Below are 20,728 nucleotides of genomic sequence, written 5' to 3'. Positions count from 1 at the left end.
ATTAAAAAAAACAACCCTTTATATGCAAACAGTGAAGCTTTTACTCTACTTTGGGTCTCTTTCACCTGCAGGAAGATGTACTTAAAAAAACTAAAGTAAGTCTGTACCTGAAAGTATATGATAATGCTTGCCTGCCTGGAACACAAACGCTATGAGGAGAGGCTGAGTGAGCTGGGGTTGTTTAGCCTGGAGAAGAGGAGGCTCCAGGCTGACCTCATTGCTGTCTACAACTACCTGAAGGGACATTGTAGCCAGGTGGGGGGTGGCCTCTTCTGCCAGGCAACCAGCAGTAGAACAAGTGGACACAGTCTCAAGTTGTGCTGGGGGAAGTCTAGGCTGGATGTTAGGAGGAAGTTGTTGCCAGAGAGAGTGATTGGCATTGGAATGGGCTGCCCAGGGAGGTGGTGGAGTCACCGTCCCTGGGGATGTTCCAGAAAAGCCTGGATGAGGCACTTAGTGCCATGGTCTGGTTGACTGGCTAGGGTTGGGGGATAGGTTGGCCTGGATGATCTTGGAGGTCTCTTCCAACCTGGTTGATTCTATGAAGGCACAAGCTTCTGTGAAGCAGAGAGAAAGGAGCACTAGCACAGGCATGCACATACAGGCACACACACACACAGTGTCTATAAAACTGCCACTGTAACGGATTGGAGCTTTGTTTTTGTTATTAACTGAAAATGATAACACAAGAGTTTTTCATCTGGCATGAGCTTGGGTTTCATCAGCTGCTGGAAAAGATTCTCCTGGGAAAAATGAAATTACAGTGTTGCTCCATGTACTTTTTAGGGCTTTCAAAATAAACACAGCCATGCGATCGTAGACTCACAGAATGGCAGGGGCTGGAAGGGACCTCCAAAGATCATTTGGTCCAACTTCCCTGCCAGAGCAGGAGCACCTAGAGCAGATCACACTGGAATGCATCCAGATGGTTCTTGAGTATCTTGAGACTCCACAACCTCCCTGGGCAGCTGTTCCAGTGCTCTGTCACCCTCACAGTGGAAAAAATTCTTCCTCAGGTTCACATGGAACCTCCTATGCCTCAACTTCCACACATTGCCCCTTGGTCTGTCACTGGGCATTGGTGAGCAGAACCTGGCTGCATCCTCCTGGCACTCATCTCTTACATCTTTATAAAGATGAATGAGGTCACCCCTTCATCTCCTCCTCTCCAGGCTAAAGAGCCCCAGCTTCCTCAGTCTCTCCTCATAAGGAAGATGCTCACTTTCCTTAATCATCTTTGTGGCTCTGTGCTGGACTCTCTGAAGCAGGTCTGTGCCCTTCTTGAGCTGAGGGACCCAGAATTGGACACAATACTCCAGATGAGGCCTTACCAGGGCAGAGTAGATCACATCAGTTAATAGGTGTAGGTAAAATAACAGATCTTGATACATCCAGAAAGAGGCTGCAGAGCTCAACACACAGCCTAGGTCATACATCCTATTGACTAATTTCAGTTAGAGCAGGTGAAGCACAAACAAGAGCTGGGTAGGGCACTTACAGATTTCCCCTTAGCCTTTCTGCTCCACTTGGGATGTTACATTATAGACCACACGACACAACATCCACATAGCATCTGATGCTCCTTCTGCTCATTCACAGTTCTCAGCACACCAAATTTCTCAAATGGAAAAATGCATGAGAGCAGGAAACTAAAAATTACTCAAAGACTTCAAAACTGATTTTGTTCTCTGGTCCACTTTGAAAGTCAGCTGTCCCACTGTGAATCAATTACTCTTCCCTCCCCCTTCCACAAAAGTGTTGTTTGAAAAATTGTATCCAGTCTTGCCACCAAGAGCCCTGGGTGTTGTAGCCCAACAATTGTGGCATCTTAGATAACCCCTCAAGGTTGAAAACTACATCCTCAGCTCTCTACATAAATTGTTTATACACCAATGCACACAGCACTGGCAATAAACAGGAGGACCTGGAGGCTCTTGTGCTACAGGGAAACGAGGATATATTAGCCACTAAGGAAACCACCTAGGATGACTCCCACAACAGGAGTGCTGCAATCAATGGGTTCCAACTTTTCAGAAGGGGTAGGTGAGGAAGAAGAAGTGGTGGAGTGGTCATCAATGTTAGGGACACATATACTGTTGTCCAGTTCTGGGCTCCTCAGTTCAAGAAATGTTGAGGTGCTGGGACGTGTACAGAGAAGGACACCAAGGCTAGTGAAGGGCCTAGAACACAAACCCTATGAGGAGAGGCTGAGGGAGCTGGGGGTGTGCAGTCTGGAGAAGAGGAGGCTCAGGGCAGACCTCATTGCTGTCTGCAACTACCTGAAGGGAGGCTGTAGCCAGGTGGGGTTGGTCTCTTCTGCCAGGCAACCAGCAACAGAACAAGGGGACACAGTCTCAAGCTGTGCCAGGGGAGGTCTAGGTCTAGGCTGGATGTCAGGAGGAAGTTGTTGGCAGAGAGAGTGATTGGCATTGGAATGGGCTGCCCAGGGAGGTGGTGGAGTCACCATCCCTGGAGGTGTTCAAGAAAAGCCTGGCTGAGGCACTTAGTGCCATGGCCTAGTTGACTGTCTAGGGCTGGGTGCTAGGTTGGAGTGGATGATCTTGGAGGTCTCTTCCAACCTGGTTGATGCTACGATTCTATGAAACCTTACAAATGAATGAAGGGGACAATAGGGTTGAGTTCCTATGGGTAAGAATGAGGAATAAAGCCAGCAAGAGGGATATGATGGTGGGAAGCTGTTACAGACCACCCAGACAGGATGAAGAGGTGGATGGAATTTGTTATAAGCAGTTGAGAGAGGTCTCACAATGGCTCTGCCTTGTTCTCATGGGAGACTTCAACTTGCCAGATATCTGCTGGAAATAAAATACAGCAGGGAGAGAACAGTCCTCAAGGTCCTGGAGCGTGTGAAGGATAACTTCCTGACACAACTGGTGAGGGAGTCAAACAGGGAAAGGGCCCTCCTGGACTTGCTTCTTCTGAACAGGGAAGAACTTGTGGGGGAAGGTTGGAGACCATCTGAGGCTCAGCGATTATGAGATGACTGAGTTCTCTATTCTTTGGGAAACAAGCAGAAGGGCTAGAAGTTGCACCTTGAATTTCCAGAGGGCAAACTTTGGCCAGAAGACTGATTGACAAAGTCTCTTGGGAGGCCACCTTGAAAGTTACAGGAGTCCAGGAAGGCTGCATATACTTCAAGGGCAAAGTCTTAAGGGCACAGGTGCAGGCTGTCCCTGCATGCTGAAAAACGAGTCAGGAGCACAGGTGTCCAGCCTGGCTGAATAGGGACATTTGGCTGGACCTCAAGAAGAAAAGGAGAGGCTATGGCCTTTGAAAGAGGGGACAGACCTCTTGTGAGAACTATAAAGCTGTAGTGAAACCATGCAGAGAAAAAATTAGGAGAGCCAAGGCACAGCTAGAACTCAACCTAGCTGCAGCCATTAAGGACAATAAGGAATCCTTCTATAAATCCATTAACAACAAGAGGAGGACTGGGGAAAATCTCCATCCTTTATTGGATACAGAGGGAAATGCTGTGATTAAGGATGCACAGAAGGCTGAGGTGCTTAATGCTACTTTGCCTCAGTCTTTACCGCTGGATCCAGCAGTTCCCTGGACACCCTGACTCAGGAACCAGGAGTCAGGGAGGGGAATCAGAACGAGCTCATCACAATAAATGAGGAAGTGGTCAGAGGACTGCTAAGCCACTTAGACCCACGCAGGTCTATGAGGCTGGATGGGCTACACCCAAGGGTGCTGAAGGAGTTGGCAGATGTGCTCACCAAGCTGCTCTCCATTACTTACCTGCAGACCTGGCTGACCGGGGAGGTGCCAATGGACTGGAGGGTAGTGAGTGTGACACCCATCTGCAAGGAAGGAAGAAAGGAGGATCCAGGAAACTACAGACCTGTCAGTCTGACCTCAGTACCAAGGAAGGTCATAGAGCAGGTCATCTCAGGTGCCATTACACACCATATAGTGAGCAAGCAGGGGATCAGGCCCAGTCAGCATGGGTTTATGGAGGGCAGGTCCTGCCTGAGAACCTGATCTCCTTCTATGACAAGATGACCCAGCTACTGGATGAGGGAAAGGCTGTGGATATTGTCTACCTAGACTTCAAAAAAAGCTTTTGACAGTGCTCCTCACAGAATTCTCATGGCCAAACTGGCTGCTCTGGCTTGGACAAGCACAGCTCTGCTGGATAAAGCACTGGCTGGATGAAAGTGCCCAAAGGGTGGTGGTCAATGGAGTTAAATCCAGCTGGTGGGATGGATTTAACTCCATCCCAGGAATCAGCATTGGGACCACTTCTGTTTATCATCTTTATTGATGACCTTGACGAAGAAAGAGTGTGTCATCAGCAAGATGGCAGATGACACAAGTTGGGTGGCAGTGTTGATCTACATGAGGGTAGGGAGGTTCTACAGACAGACATGGACAGATTGGATCAACAGGCCAATGTTAACAGGATGAGATTTAACATGGCCACATGCCAGGTCCTGCGCTTGGATCACAACAACCCCAAGCAAGGCTACAGACTTGAGGAACTGTGGCTGGAAAGCTGCCTGGCAGAAAGGGACCTGGGGGTTGTAACAGACAAACAACTGAATATGAGCAGTGTGCCCAGGCAACCAAGAAGGCCAATGGCATCCTGGCTTGTATTAGAAATGCTGTGTCCAGCAGGAGTAGGGAGGTGATTGTCCCCTCGTACTCGGCTTTGGTGAGGCCACACCTCAAGTATTGTGTTCAGTTTTGGGTACCTCAATACAAGAGAGATGTGGAGGTGCTGGAGAGAGTGAAGAGGAGATCAAGGAAGCTGGTGAAGGGCCTGGAGAGTAAATCTTATGGGGAGTGACTGAGGGAGCTGGGGCTGTTCATTTTGAAAAAGAGGAGACTGTAGAGAGGCACTGCTCTCTACAGCTACATGAAAGGACATGTGGAGAACCTGGTGCTCATGGGAATGGCCTCAGGCAGTGACTGAATAGGTCTAGACTGGACATTAGGAAAAAAATGTCACAGAAATAGTGGTTAGGCATTGGAATGGGCTGCCCAGGGAGGTGGTTGAGTCACCAATCCTGGCTGTGTCTAAAGGTTATTTTGATTCGGTGATTAGGGATACGGTTTAGGGGTGAGTTTAGAGTAGGGTTATCAGTTGGACTTGGTGATCCTGAGGGTCTTTTCCAACCTGAATGTTTCTGTGATTCCTGATTCTGTGACAATGGTAAGCAACAGCTCTGAGTATAAAACTCACCCTACAATGAAGGCACTGAGAAATGCAGCCCATACTAAGTAGCAGCACTGGCAGTTGACACTTTTCACTGTCTTTTCTTCTCATATGGAACCCTTACAATCAATGGTCTCTTGACCACTGATTCATGAGACCATGGTCTCTTGAATTTATGCAATCACAGAAGAAGAAAGAGCAAGGCCTTTTATGTCAGTAGAAATTCCTCTTATCCCCATTTCATGTTCCAAAACACATCACCTTGATATACACTTCTGCTAAATGCTCAGAAGATTATCTCACAGGTTTCAGGGTATAGCAAAAAGAACAAAAGGGATTTCACCATTGAGTTGATTTAATGGCAGCACAGTATTTAAATGTGATTATTTTATCATAGAATCAACCAGGTTGGAAGAGACCTCCAAGCTCATCCAGACCAACCTAGCACCCAGCCCTATCCAATCAACTAGACCATGGCATAATGATGTATCATGTAATGACTATCATATTTTTGTAAGAACAACTAAACTGCTAGAGTGCCTGTAAGTTTTTTAAAGACTTTGTGTTCATCATTTTGTCTCACTTAAGAAAAAAAACTCTCAATAATAGACTGAGATTAAAGAGAGATTGAAGTTTTCCAGGGAGTCTAATGAATCTGATCAAGAAGAAAAATACCTTTGGAACTACAGATAAGAAAAAGGAACAGCTCAGTCAAACTGAAACATGGTCAGCAGCCTCAGACACATGATAACACCTGTACATTGCAAGGATGAAAATAATATCTTGGAGGATGTTTGTGCACATGAGCATTGTCAGATAGGACAGCTGGAAGAGTTTGGACTAGCTGTAAATGGGTGTCTACTCCACTGAAATTAATCTTTGAGCAGTGCATTCCTGCGACATTTCCTTTCCATCTCCACCTTCAGAGATACCAGATCTTATTTATTTTTCTTCACCCTCTCTGAAGGTCAATATTATTCAATGTTTTACAGGACAAAAACTCAAGAGGTGTCCACTTACAATGATAAACATAACCCTTGTGTCATGGAAAATGTGGCATTTCAAACAACTACAAAAAGTAGAGACAGACAAATAGGTCAGCCATAAACCCACACCTAACACCGCTCAGTGTAAAAGCGCTGTCCATGGAATCTGTTTCCAAGGAACAAGGTAGATTACTACACTATCAACACAGCAAGTCTTTGATATAAAACTGAGGTTTTCATTTTGAATCCTGCCTTTGTTTTACAAAGGGGAAAAAAGTTTTACCTGCAACAGAGAATAAGGTCAGATTCACCTCATCTGTGAGCATCACAAGCCTTCAGAACCTTGTAGTAACCTCCTTCACTACGTGAAACCAGAAACACGCTTAGAGAAAGGCTTTATAAAGTAGACTATGATAAGAAGCTCAAAGATGAATTAACAAGAACATGCCACAAACTCCGTAAAACAATGATCAAACCTAATCAAATTATAAACCAAACTGTCAGTAATTTGTCGAGCAATCAAAAGTCTTACTCTGGCTAGAATCACTCAGCAGTCACTGTCAGTGTTAGGAAGTAGCAGGCAGGCATTTCAATTTCAGGCATGGAATTTATAGCTTCACCAAGATCCTACTGGCAGGTATAAAGAGTAGCCTCTAATGAAAAAGCCTATGCAAGGAAGATCAGTCCCCTTAATTTGATATAAATATAGTTGGAGAATTTCTTCACATGGTAAATATCCTACCCATACATCACAGGAAGAATTAACTGGATGACCTCAGCATCAGCCACGCACAGACTTAATGTGACGTCTCAGGCACAAAGTAAACTCAAGGAACACTTTGGGGGGGGAAGGCCAAAAAATACATGCTAAAGTGAATTTTCACATGACAGTAAAAATAGAATCAGGCACATCAGACTGAAGCTTTGTCAAGCAAAAATTTTAATTTGAAATAAAGGCCAGGATAATTGATCCAAAATCAACTTCAACTACCATAGTAAACACATCATGGACACAAACTAAATAGATGGGGAGCTGCAACTGGCAAGAGCTTAGCTGAACACTGACAGAGGAGGAGACACTTTCAGTGAATAAATGAGACTAAGGCAAGCATCTGCTAGGGTCAAATGTGTCTCAGGATGCCTGATAACTATCATTCTCACTGAACTTGCTCCACTGCCCAGGAGCCCAGCATGTCCTGCACAACACATGAGGGACAGCCAAGTACAAACATAGAATCAACCAGGTTGGAAGAGACCTCCAAGATCATCCAGTCCAACCTAGCATACAGCCCTGTCCAGTCAACTAGACCATGGCACTAAGTGCCTCATCCAGGCTTTTCTTGAACACCTCCAAGGATGGTGCCTCCACCACCTCCCTGGGCAGCCCATTCCAATGCCAATCACTCTCTCTGGCAACAATTTCTTCCTGACATCCAGCCTAGACTTCCCCCAGCACAACTTGAGACTGTGTCCCCTTGTTCTATTGCTGGTTGCCTGGGAGAAGAGACCAACCCCCACCTGGCTACAACCTCCTTTCAGGTAGTTGTAGACAGCAATGAGGTCCCCCCTGAGCCTTCTATCAGTCTGCTTGAAGGAAAGTGAAAGAGATGGCTCAGTAAGTTGCTCTCACCTAGTTGATCTCACCAAGTGCCTACTAGTTCAGAGATGAACTGAAGACAGAAATCTTTCCTCTGATCCAGAAAATCATTCCAAAGGGCCATGCATTCCTGGATGTCTACGAAACATAAGGAGCACGAAGACAGAACTATCTTTTCTCAGAAAAACTACTGATATCCCAAGGATGCACTGCCTCACACTAACTCTCTTGCAAGTGAGAAAACTGACTTCTGCTCACACGCTCCACTGACTCAGCAGAGTCTAAACTTTTCAGTAAGGTATAATAACTGGGAGTCTGAATGACTGTGCTCCATATGGTCCTTCAGCTCTTTTAATCTGCTTTGCCCAGCATCTATCACATTAAAGATTCAAAACCTGCCAATCTTCCCACCTCACTGCAAGTGATTTGTAAGTAACAGGAATAAAGCCAGACAGAAATAATACATTGTTCAAGGCACAACCAAAGCCCCAGGTCATAGTAGAAACATTAAGTTCTAATAGAGGTTGCATCAGATGAGAATTTGACAGCTCTGATTCTTCTCTACTCACCACAGAAAATAATACCTTCATTCATTTTATAGCTTTTGATTCAAGGAAACACAAATTCCTATTCCACAAAACAGCAGATTATATACATCAGGGCATACATAAGCAAGGATACACACACAAGAAGTAAGGACATTCTGTTGCTATATTCTGTAACCATTATATATGGGTAGAGTATGGCACAATCATCAGGCTCCTGTACCAGTAGCATGAAGAAAGCTGTTCATCCACCTGAACACATCTTTCCCCCTCTCCCCAAGCTATCTGACAACATGTGGCTCAGTCAGGTCTTACTATCCAATCTCTGCTACACATCTGTGCTGGATACAAGGGATACATTCCCGTATCAGACACGTAACTCCAGCCTGCAACTTGATCAACGTTCAATGAGAGTTGCTCCTCATCTCCCACACCATTACTGAAGTAACATTTCTGTGGTGACATTCCACATTGTCACTCCCCTTCTTTATCCAGGCTAACCATACAGCACATTGCAGGAAAAATAAAACACACTCATAACCACGCTCTAATTTTTACCACTCATCAGTAGAATTTATAAATCAGATCATCACTTCTTTTGGGGGGAGAGGAGGGGAACAAAACTCAACATGACAAACAAAAATACGTCCACCTCCACAATTTAAGGCAACAAAAAGTAACAACATCAACTGCTCTAGCTGAATGCTAGAATGTGCTGTAGCTTCCTGCGGGTGTAACCAAGTTCCCTTTTAATTCTTCAAAATATCTTATACCTCGATGTGGTGCTAAGGGACATGGTTTAGCACCAGACTTGGTAAAGTCAGATAACGGCTGGACTCGACGACCTGAAAGGTCTTTTCCAACCGAAAGAATTCTGCGATCCTCTGATTCTGCTCAATTTATCACTGAAATTCTTTCACCGACTCCCGGGTTCAGGGAGCATTATCCGGATGCAGCAACAGCGCCCTCTGTCCGACGCAGCCAGAATTACATTTAATGCCTCTCCTTCCAGAGCTGCCAAATGGATTTAGTTAAACACAGACAAAATTTGCTCGGCAATACTTCGGCATCCAAATTTCCCCGACAGCACAGGTTTTAAAAGATCGTTATTTCTGCCGCACGCCTCCCCGTGAGTTTTCAAGCTGTTTAACACGGAATTTGCTTTTACTCTGGAAAAGTAAATGACAAGTCACTTCCAGCTTCTTGAGCGGTGGTGTGTTGGGTTTGGGTTGTTTTTCTTTCAAATCTCCCTCTTTAATCATCTCCCTGAGAAAAGCCAATTACAACTCTTACCAGTTTGCTCTCCCCCTCCCCCCTCCGCCCCCATACCAAAACACTTGCTGGTTTCCCCTTCTCGACTCTGGCAGCAAAGCATCAAAGTGGAAAGAGGATTTCAAAAGAGAAGGACAAACAATGAACAAGTCCTCAAAAGTTTTGTACACTTTAATTTGCCTCCATGTTTTCCCAGCAGCTCTGTTTGGAAAACAAAACCAAACCCACACCAAAACTGGGAATATATATATATATATAAATATAAATTAAGAAGCTGGAACACTGCAATCCAAGGAGGAGGATGTGACTTTAGTTTGACTTACCAATTTCATCCAGCTGTGTGTTTTCTTACTTGCTTTTTAGAGCAGCTGAGCTCAGTGCTCAGGAACGTCCAGCCCGTGTCAGGGAGGCAGGCAGCGCGCTGATCCTCAGGCTGGATGCTGCTGAGCGAATGGAGCTGGTGGACCTGGAGTGGCTGCTGGGGTGGCCGCTGCTGCTAGCTGCTGCGCTCACTCGGACCCAGATCAGGAACTGCTTCCCATTCCCCAGCCCCGCTGCAGCGCTGCAGGCTCCGGGAGGCAGGGCCGGCCCCTGCTACTGTGCTGCGCTCTCTTAAAGGGCCAAGCGGCGGCCTGGCAGGAGCGCACCGCCAGCCGGGAGGCGCCGGGGCTGCCGCAGCTGGCGGCTGGGCAGTGCGGCAGCCGCTGCGCGCACCGCCTCCGGCCCGGGACGTGACCATCGCCGTGCGAGGAGGTTTTCTACGTGCCTAGGGCACAAGGGCGAGCCTCCTCTACGCAGCTTTCCATTCAAGGCTCCCAGGTGTTGTGTTGCTTTGTTTGCCCCGCAGCGCCGCGCGGAGGGGGCACCAGTGGCAGAGGAGTTCCACCTGCGGCAGGGCTCACGGGGCGGTGCAGGGAGCCCACTCCAACGCCTTGTTCTTCCGTACGCTCCAGCACGCTGCCTGCAGTGACACCGGGATTCGGCATATCCCCTGTCAGGTCGGATCATTTTGACCTTTACAGATTTTATTCTCTGGAATGGAAGAATCTGACTTGACTAAATAAAAAGCCCCAGTCATTGTCCAGACAGAATCATAGAATCAGTCAGGGTTGGAAGGGACCACAAGGATCAGACAGTTCCAGGCCCCCCTGCCATGCCCAGGGACACCCAACCCTAGAGCAGGCTGCCCACAGCCTCAGCCAGTCTGGCCTTAAACACCTCCAGCCATGGGGCCTCAACCACCTCCCTGGGCAACCCATGCCAGGCTCTCACCACTCTCATGCTCAACAACTTCCTCCTCACCTCCAGTCTGAATCACTCCACCTCCAGCTTTGCTCCATTCCCTCTAGTCCTGTCACTCCCTGATAGCCTAAAAAGTCCCTTCCCAGCTTTTTTGTAGGCCCCTTCAGATACTGAAAGGCCACAATAAAGTCACCTGCGAGCCTACTCTTCTCCAGACTGAACAGCTGCAACTCATTCAGTCTGTCCTCATACAAGAGGTGCTCCAGCCCTCTGATCAACCTCTCCAGCCCTCTGATCATCCCAGTGGCCCTTCTCTGGGCACGCTCCAGCACGTCCACATCCCTCTTGTAATGGGGGCTCCAGAACTGGATGCGGTACTCTAGGTGAGGTCTCACCAGAGCAGAGTAGAGGGGGAGAATCACCACCCTCGACCTGCTGGCCACACTTCTCCTGATGCAGTCCAGTATCTGGTCGGCTTTCTAGGCTGGCTTTCTGGGCTGCAAGTGCACACATAGTTTTAACTCCACATAAATCACCATTTCTGGCACATTTTCTGCCTTCACTTTCAACTCCATCTGATAGTAACAGCTGGATTAATATGGGGGAGTTGTCTGCTTTGTGTGAGGGTCGCAGTGGAAGAAACCATATTCTGTCTTAGAGAGTAATGCTGAAATTCAGAGACAGCAACACCATCTGCAAAAGACCTCTTATTTTTTTTGCCTCTAACCTCATTGAAATACACAATTTCCTCTCTCATGTGTAAGTCATTTGTTTTCATCACAATAACTACACTTCCATGATGACAACACATATCAGCACATATCATGAGGCAGTCATACATGTATATTTGATAGCACAACCAGAGAGAAAGTTACAAAGGAAAAATATCCCTTTCAAACATGCAGGCTAAAGCAAACAAGGTGAGACCAAATTACTACTGTCCTGTACCCTCTGCCTTCACATATCAACACACAATAAGCACAGAGTGGGTTCAAACCGATAGCAAACTAGGACATGGGTACAAACCAGAACATGAATCCAGCTCTTTTAATGCTAATGGTCCTTCACAAACAGCCCCAGTATGTTCTGCTAGCTACTGGCACGTAAACCTTCTACCCTGAAAGTAAAGCAGCCATTTAGCCACATTGCTAAATGATTATCTTCAGCATTATTAACCTGGTATTAAACTACTGGGTCTCATCAGTAGTCTTTTAGCATGAGCTGTACTATGCTCCTGCCTTTCTCAGCATAAAGCCTGGGAAAGTATGCTATGATTTACACATGCAAGATACATAGGATGCACAATAGAACAGAGTTTATAGTTTCATCAGTCCTCCTCTCTGTTCACATATTTCCATTAGTCTATTAATCTTCACTTTCCACTCACCAGTTTGCCTACTATGTTTTCAAACTCCTTCACCAAGTCCTTTCCCCTTTACTCCTTGTTTCCTCTTTCTGCAGGACAGTTACTTCCACAACTGATCTCCACCTTTTGAGCTTTACCTAACTGTCTTGGTCCCTGCTTCTCTATCCTCTGTTTCTCATCAGAGGAGGAAAGAGCTGAAAGGAGAAGTGGGAATGATTAATTTATTCCTCCACTTGCCTCCTTCTCCTTCCTTCGGCTGAGGTTCTGGAGCGAGACCTGTATTCAACCCTAGAAACTAACCTGCAGCAGCGGGCTAAGGGACAAAGGTTAGATAGGCTTGCACTAACAACACTATCTCCCTTCTCACCTTAGCACACTGTACCATATGATACAGTGTAACCAAGATAAATGGCCTTTGTCTTGTTCTTTGGTTAAAAGTTAACAAAACATCCATCTTTAAGACACAAAGCTGGTCATTCATGTGATGCCTCCACTAAGGTTATTTTGATAAGTTCCAAACAGGCAGAGTCTTGTTTACAAGACAACAGGGTAAGTTGCTACAGTGAATGGGGATTTGAATAGCAAAAACACCAATGATGGAGAGAACCTGGAGCTGGGAGGGTGCTAAAGTGATGCTCTATTGCTACATACACACACAAAACAAGAGCATGCAGAACACCAGATAGTGCTCAGCAGGAAAAAGGCTTGTTCCACTGGACCAGAATGATCTAACCACCATAAATGAGAACATAAAAAACCAAAACTGCTGTTCCTTACATATGTTGCTCCTTACTCTTCTCATAATCCCATGTGAAAGCCATCCCCCTCCCCTCACCGCAGCATCTGGATGTTCCATTGACACAGCATTGTCTAATGGTTACAGCACAGATCCTGGTTTCTATTACTGGCTGTAGGAGAAATGTGTGGTATATTAAATAAAATAAAGGACACAGAATCTGAATTTTGCCACATGCTTCAATATTTAGTCAGCAGTAAATGAAACTAGATAAATCATTGATTCTTTCTGTGACTTTGTTTCCCCAATAATGAAAAAGTGCAGTAAACTCAATACTAGTATGAATAACAGCCTGAGAGGGAAGATGTCAGAGTAGACAGCTTTTTACTATTAAATACTGAACTGCAGATACCTTAGTGAATATTGAAAAGTGTTTGATTCTGCAGACCAATCCCCTTGCACAAGAGGTGACACTTAATAGGAGCTATTTTGATGTCTTAGGTTATAGGAGACAAGCAAACCCAGAAATCATCCCAAAGTTACCAAGAAAGAAAAAAGTGTTTCTCTTTCTAACCAGTGTATCACATAAGGTCTACATACCAAGACAGCACAAATATACTTACAAAGCAGCTCCTTCTGAGTTTGGGAGTAAGACCATTAAAGAAACTACCTGACTATTTCTAGAAGCTTTTTTAGGTTCTGATGATCAAGGTCAAAATGAAAAGGCTGTTATCTGTGTTTAAGGGCTTTTAATAGTAAGGTGTGAAAAGCCAAGGGGAAAGGGATGTACAAAACCAAAGAGATTTTTTGCTGCTGAATCAAAACAGATTCCTCGTAGAATGCAGAAGCAAGAGCTTCTGTGAAATGTTGCTCCACTTCTGGAGATACAAACTGTTTGTTAGATCCCTGGTCAAAACAAAAGGTCCTGGGTGTATTAGTCCAACAACAGTAGTACCCATTGTGAGAGAGGACCCCGTGCCAGGCTGCTTGCTTCATCTGACAAAGAGATTAAACACCATGGCACTGTGAGCTGGGCTGCATGCCTTGCCTGACACCACCATTCAGTGCAGCTACAAGGTCTGCAGCTCAGTCACTACAAGCTACAGAACTAGCAAGATTTTCACACCCTCTCTTGCAGAGGTACTTCTAATTTCTGAAGTACTACTGCATGTTTTGAACATCTCTTCAGCATGGCAGACCCATATATTACTTCTGTACATTGATACTGGATGTAACATGGTAATGGGATCATTGCTATCCTTACTAGAGTCACAAGAAGTTCCACTTCACCGAGAAGCTGAAATAAACCATACAACACATGACTCCATACAACACAGACAGGTAGAAGAACCCTACAGAGGGACCTGGACAGGCTGGATGGGTGGGCAGAGGCCAATGGGATGAGATTTAACAAGGCCAAGTGCAGGGTTCTGCACTTTGGCCACAACAACCCCAAGCAGCGCTACAGGCTGGGGACTGAGTGGCTGGAGAGCAGTCAGGAGGAAAGGGACCTGGGGGTACTGATAGACAGTAAGCTGAAGATGAGCCAGCAGTGTGCCCAGGTGGCCAAGAGAGCCAATGGCATCCTGGCCTGCATCAGGAACAGTGTGGCCAGTAGGTCAAGGGAGGTTATTCTTCCCCTGTACTCAGCACTGGTCAGGCCACACCTTGAGTGCTGTGTCCAGTTCTGGGCCCCTCAATTCAAGAAGGATGTTGAGGTGCTGGAACATGTCCAGAGAAGGGCAACGAAGCTGGTGAGGGGCCTGGAGCACAAATCCTATGAGGAGAGGTTGAGGGAGCTGGGCCTCTTTAGCCTGGAGAAGAGGAGGCTCAGGGGTCATCTTATTACTGTCTACAACTACCTGAAAGGGCATTGTAGCCAGGTGGGGGGTAGCCTCTTCTCCCAGGTAACCAGCAATAGAACAAGGGGACACAGTCTTAAGTTGTGCCTGGGTAGGTATAGGCTGGATATTAGGAAGAAGTTCTTCACAGAGAGAGTGATTGGCATTGGAATGGGCTGCCCAGGGAGGTGGTGGAGGCACCGTCCCTGGAGGTCTTCAAGAAAAGCCTGGATGAGGCACTTAGTGCCATGGTCTAGTTGATTGGCTAGGGCTGGGTGCTAGGTTGGACTGGATGATCTTGGAGGTCTCTTCCAACCTGGTTGATTCTATGATTCTATGATTCTATGACATGCATATATGTTCTTTTAGACAACATAATCCTCCTATTTGTTTTTAAAGTTGTATTTATCTTTCAGCTCAAGCCATTTGATCTAAGGGCTAGATTACACTCCAACTGACTTCCTGACGAATCAGGATGGAACTATGCTCCGATTCAGGGATATATAAAAATCAGACTAGTCCTAACCCACATCTTTAATGTGTTAATGAAGCATTTTGAGAACTCTCTTTGATCTTTAAAAAAAAAAATGATTTGGGAAATGCTCATCTAAAATGATGTTCATTGTTAATTAAAATTTAATACTATTAATGCCACAACATTTCTTTTCCACTTGGTGAGTCATAATGTGTTGTCCAGGGTTGGTCATTAGGTGAGTGACAGGTGCTCTAATTGACACCTCTCCATTTCCAAAGAAGAAAATGAAGGGAATAAGGGAGAGAGGTTTATGGATTGGAAAATTAAAACTACTTTAATAAAAGATTAAAAAAAAAAAAGAGAGAGTATCACAGTATCACAGTATCATCAGGGTTGGAAGAGACCTCACAGATCATCAAGTCCAACTCTTTACCACAGAGCTCAAGGCTAGACCATATGCAAATATATGCAAAATCAACATTGAACCCAACCCCACCAATTGTAATTATGTCACCATCAACATTGATATTGGGCAGGTGCTTGAGAAGTACCAAACTGGACTCAGTGGCAGATAGGAGCTAGATTACAGAATCACAGAATTGTAAGGGTTGGAAGTGACCTCAAGGATCATTTAATTCCAGCTCCCTGCCATGGACAGAGACACTTCCTACTAGGTCAGGTTTACCAGAGCCACATCCAGCCTGGCCTTAAAACCATCCAAGGCTTACACCTTCTCCCTGGGCAACCTGTTCCAGTGTCTCACCATCCTTATGGTGCAGAAACTCTTCCTAACATCTAATCTAAATCTACTCTCCTGTAGCTTTGATCCATTCTCCCTACTATCACTGCCTGATATCCTAAAAAGTCCCTCATCAACTTTCTTGTAGGACCCCTTCAGATATTGGAAGGCCAAAACAAGGTCTCCTCAGAGCCTTCTCTTCTCCAGACTGAACAACCCCAGCTCTCTGAGCCTGTCCTCATAGGAGAGGTGCTCCAGCCCTCTGATTATCTTCGTGGCCCTCCTCTGAAAACACTCCAGCATGTCCAGATCTTTCCTGTCATAGGGGCTCCAGAACTGGATGCAGTACTCCAGGTGGGGTCTCATAAGAGCAGTGTGGAGGGGAAGAATCACCTCTTTTTACCTGCTGGCCACACTTCACTTGATGCAACCCAGGATCTGGTTGGCTTTCTGGGCTGCAAGTGCACACTGGTGGCTCAGGTTGACTTCTCATCCACCAGCACCCTCAAGTCCTTTTCTTCAGGGCTGCTCTCAAGCCAGTCACTGCCTAGCCTATATCAGTGCCTGGGATTGCCCCAACCCGACCCCTACACTTGGTTTTGTTGAACCTCGAGGTTGGCTAGGGCCCACCTCTCCAGCCTGTCAAGGTCCCTCTGGATGGCATCCCTGCTTGGTGTCATCAGTGAACTTGCTGAGGGTTCACTCAACCATAGAATCATAAAATGGTTTAGGTTGGAGGGGACCTCAAAGATCATCCAACCTCCCATCATAGGCAGGGACACCTCTCACTAGAACAGGTAATTCAAGGCTTCATCCAACCAGGCCTTGAACACCTCCAAGGAGGAAGCATCCACAACCTCCCTGGGCAATCTGTTCCGATGTCACTGACAAAGACATTAAACAAGACTGGTCCCAGTCAGATATGGCTAAATGTAGATATTCTGACATGGAATGGAATACCTTCTTGGACAGTTTAGGGTCATCTTTTCTCTCTTACTTTCTGCATCCTCAAGGTGGTACACAAGATTTAGCAGTGACCTTGGGCTGTGTACCAATCCTTAGTACCAACTACAAACATCAAGTGTTATCTCTACTAGAAGCAGACACCATCTGTGAAAACACACAATCAGAAAGTGATGCCACTTAGGGACTTGAACTGAACAGCAAAATCACTGAACAGAATTAGTTCTGTTCTAACTCTAACCAGGAGGTGTGTTTTCTTCAGCATTCCTGGTTTAGCTACCTACCATTGTGAAGCCAGCACAAACACATCTATTTTTGTTGGGTTTGTCACTTAAAAAAAACCAACATTGCTTAAATTTGGTTCTAGAACCTAAGCCTTATCAGGTCTGTAGGAGTTGTGCAGTTAATGAAAATTATGGCCTTTGGCATAAAGAATTGTTGCTTGACAGTGCTTTAAATCAATGCACTAGCTATTAAACTACTATCAGTATTTGCTGTAACTTGGGTGACAGCTATGCAGAGAGAAAAAAGGCATTTGTTCTACAGAAAGGAGAAATGGGTTACAAGTTCTGAGAAAGCAAAAGTCAGAAACTACTCCTGCAGATATTAAAAGGAAAAAAAACAAGTGGAAATTTTACAGGAGTAGTCTTGGGTTTTCCCTTTAGTTTTGACTTGTATTTCTCAAACATTCTGAAAGTGCAACTCTATTTTCAGATAACAGCCCAACTCAAATCCACATACCTGAAGGTGAGTAAAACAGAATCAGACAACCATAGATTCCCTGCCATCCAAACATTCATTGTCTGTCAGCAATTAAAGGTAGCATCTGATAACTAAGTATCACCACTAACTTCACCATGGCTTCATTTGTCTGCCTTGAATAATTTGGGTTGTGTTCACACATAGCATCTTAAGACCAATAGAATAAGGGGACAGTCTCAAGTTGTGCCGGGAGAAGTACAGGCTGGATGTTAGGAGGAAGTTCTTCACAGAGAGAGTGATTGGCATTGGAATGGGCTGCCCAGGGAGGTGATGGAGTCACCATCCCTGCAGGTGTTCAAGAAAAGCCTGGATGAGGCACTTGGTGCCATGGTCTAGTTGAGTGGCTAGGGCTGGGTGCTAGGTTGGACTGGATGATCTTGGAGGTCTCTTCCAACCTGGTTGATTCTATGATTCTATGAACTGTCGTCAGCCAACTCTTCATGGCCTGCTCCACACAGAATCAACTCTATACAGGTCTTTTGTAAGGGATGGGCTGCCCTCAAACTCATTCCTGTCATGCCTTGGGGGGAGTGATGTTTGGTTTTTAGGGACTTTTAGGCATGTTTTACCACCACCACCTCAATATCCTACTCAACCCCATGCAACCACAAAGTTGAGAAGCCAGCAGCCCTTGATGCTATGATGTTTGTTCCTTGCCTGCACAATATGCAAGTCAGCATTAGCACTGGAGCAGGCATGTGGGCTTGGTGAGCAGCAGGATGCAGCAAAACAGCTGCCCACTTCCCAGTTTTCTAGTCAAAACCATTCTTTAGTTTTCACCTGCCTTGAATCCTGCCTGTATGGTTAGCTGGCCATGCTTATGCTGCCAACATTTTAATGTTTGTATTTCCCATTTGACTTCATTGCCATTAGCTTATTATTCATTTAAATATTACTTAATGAGTCAACAAAAACCTGCTGCAGAACCAGGTGGACACCTCTGATGGCCAAGCACAATGAAGGCACATGATTAATCAATGAGTGCATGTTGGAAATGGTGTGACTATTTCTTACACTTTTAACTCCCTCACATATATACACTTTCCCTGTGCCTGAGCAGCTCCCCATGCTGGTTTTCTCTTTCCTCTCCTCTCTGGGATGACCACCTGAATCTGCTGACCCACCGAGCTGTTCCCACGTGAAGCTGGTGATGTAGAATTGTGTCACTGAGAGTTGACAGTGGACAGTTGTCCTGGCCTGTCTTTAGCTATGAACACACAGACAGGGAAAATCAAAGCAATGCATGTACAAAAGAATAGGGAAATGCTATTTCCCCTTCTTACTCTGATACAGGGTCTAGGCCAGATCTTCTACTCTGACTTCTGATTAGCACAAAACCAGAGTGAAGAAGGAATGGCAGTTTTTAAACTGCCTTGTCAACTGTGATCTATAAGCTGATCAAAGCATGCTAAAACTGATGTCAACTTAGAGCAGCCTTGGAGTTTTGTAAATGACATTTGGTACTCAAGGATCCTGAAGCAACTGCTCAGCAGGCAGGGAGCACCAGCTAAATATCCTTTTCTTTACTGTATTGGTGACAGGGCCAGCATACTGCTCCTATCCTACCTAGGAAACTCCCTTCCTTTAAAACTGACTTCAGGTTTGCCAGTTCTTCATGCTTCTGAGTATTTTGTGCATTCTTAGTGGAAAAAAAGTAGCTGGAGCAACAAGTTACCACTCCTTTTGTGGTGCTGGGTGGGAGACAACACTTCCTCACTGTGTATTCTTTGCAGAAGAGCTAGAAGGATTAGTTACAATTGGTGTGGCTTGTTAAACTCTGATTACTCAAGTCACTTGAAATTTACATGCAATTAGCAGCACTGATCCCTTAGGAAGAAGCTGAAATCAATAAGGAAGACAGCTGACTTTAGTACAGCTACTAATTGTAAACAATATTTAGTCTCTGTTGTTGATTGTTAAGGTCTTTATTCTTAAGGTTTTGTGGTTTTGGCGTTCTGTTGCCAAGTTGTTGTCTTCCCCCCTCCATTACACCACTGTTAACCCACTCTGATTTTGCCTAGATAAAACTTGCCTCGTGTAGAATCTGTCCTGTTTTGTGACACATGCTTTCCTGGAGAACACTTGGCTTTCTTTACAAGAATTCCTGTGTGCTTAGGAGTCCTGGAAATGGGACAAGGTTCCTAAGAAAAGGTGACTCCTTACATGCAGGCAAATAATGCTGAATTGCTGTTTTGGAAATCTGCTTGACTGTGAGGGTGGGAAGATGTAAGCCACCTTTGTTGTACTTGGCAAGATGGCAACTTGGCAAGTTCACTGAGAATGCAGAGCACCCATGCTCCACTGGGGTGCTAACCAGTACATGTGTGATTAACAGAGAAGTTGAGTCGCTCTGGAGACAAAGAATACATTGCTCTCTTTGTGAAGGAGTTGACTGGGATATGAAGAGGGACACACCCAGATTCTGCAAGGTTTAATTCTGTCCTTGTAGTCTGAGCCAGAAGGAAACTTGGCATGTGCCAAGAGAGCAGCACATATTTAACTAGGTAGTGGTATTCAGAGACTGGGCTCCTAAAATCATTGTTTGCCCCTGAACCACTGCACATGCCAGAGGAGAAACTGGCCACTTTAAAAGATGTAGCCAATCAAGAATGAATCCATTTTCTGGGTATATCTGAATATCTCAAAGAAGTAAAATGACAGTGCTTTGAAATTATGGGGAGGAAATATTTTCCTCTTTTGTATCTATATATATGTACATAACCCTATGAGGAGAGGCTGAGGGAGCTGGGGGTGTTTAGCCTGGAGAAGAGGAGGCTCAAGGGGGACCTCATTGCTGTCTACAACTACCTGAAGGGACATTGTAGCCAGGTGGGGGTTGGTCTCTTCTGCCAGGCAACCAGCAACAGAACAAGGGGACACAGTCTCAAGTTGTGCCGGGGGAAGTACAGGCAGGATGTTAGGAGGAAGTTGTTGGCAGAGAGAGTGATTGGCATTGGAATGGGCTGCCCAGGGAGGTGGTGAAGTCGCTGTCCCTGGAGGTGTTCAAGAAAAGCCTGGC

General features: G+C 45.5%; 1 protein-coding gene across 4 annotated transcripts in view; it reads right to left on the bottom strand.

Annotated features, from left to right (window-relative positions):
* Nucleotides 1–20,728, bottom strand: part of DAAM2 (dishevelled associated activator of morphogenesis 2) — a 257,388-nt gene that overhangs the window by 214,456 nt on the left and 22,204 nt on the right. Inside the window, exon 1 of one of the 4 annotated variants that reach the window (XM_064158322.1) lies at nt 9,909–10,176. The exons of the other annotated variants lie outside the window; for them this stretch is intronic. The gene's annotated coding sequence lies outside the window, so the exon portion shown is untranslated. Of the gene's footprint in view, nt 1–9,908; nt 10,177–20,728 lie in introns of those variants that run through there. 4 annotated transcript variants of the gene reach the window in all.

Source organism: Pogoniulus pusillus, chromosome 18, assembly GCF_015220805.1.
Source record: "Pogoniulus pusillus isolate bPogPus1 chromosome 18, bPogPus1.pri, whole genome shotgun sequence".
NCBI lineage: Eukaryota > Metazoa > Chordata > Aves > Piciformes > Lybiidae > Pogoniulus > Pogoniulus pusillus.
The sequence above is the reverse complement of the archived record's forward strand: the minus strand, read 5'-3'. Positions and strand labels throughout refer to the sequence as shown.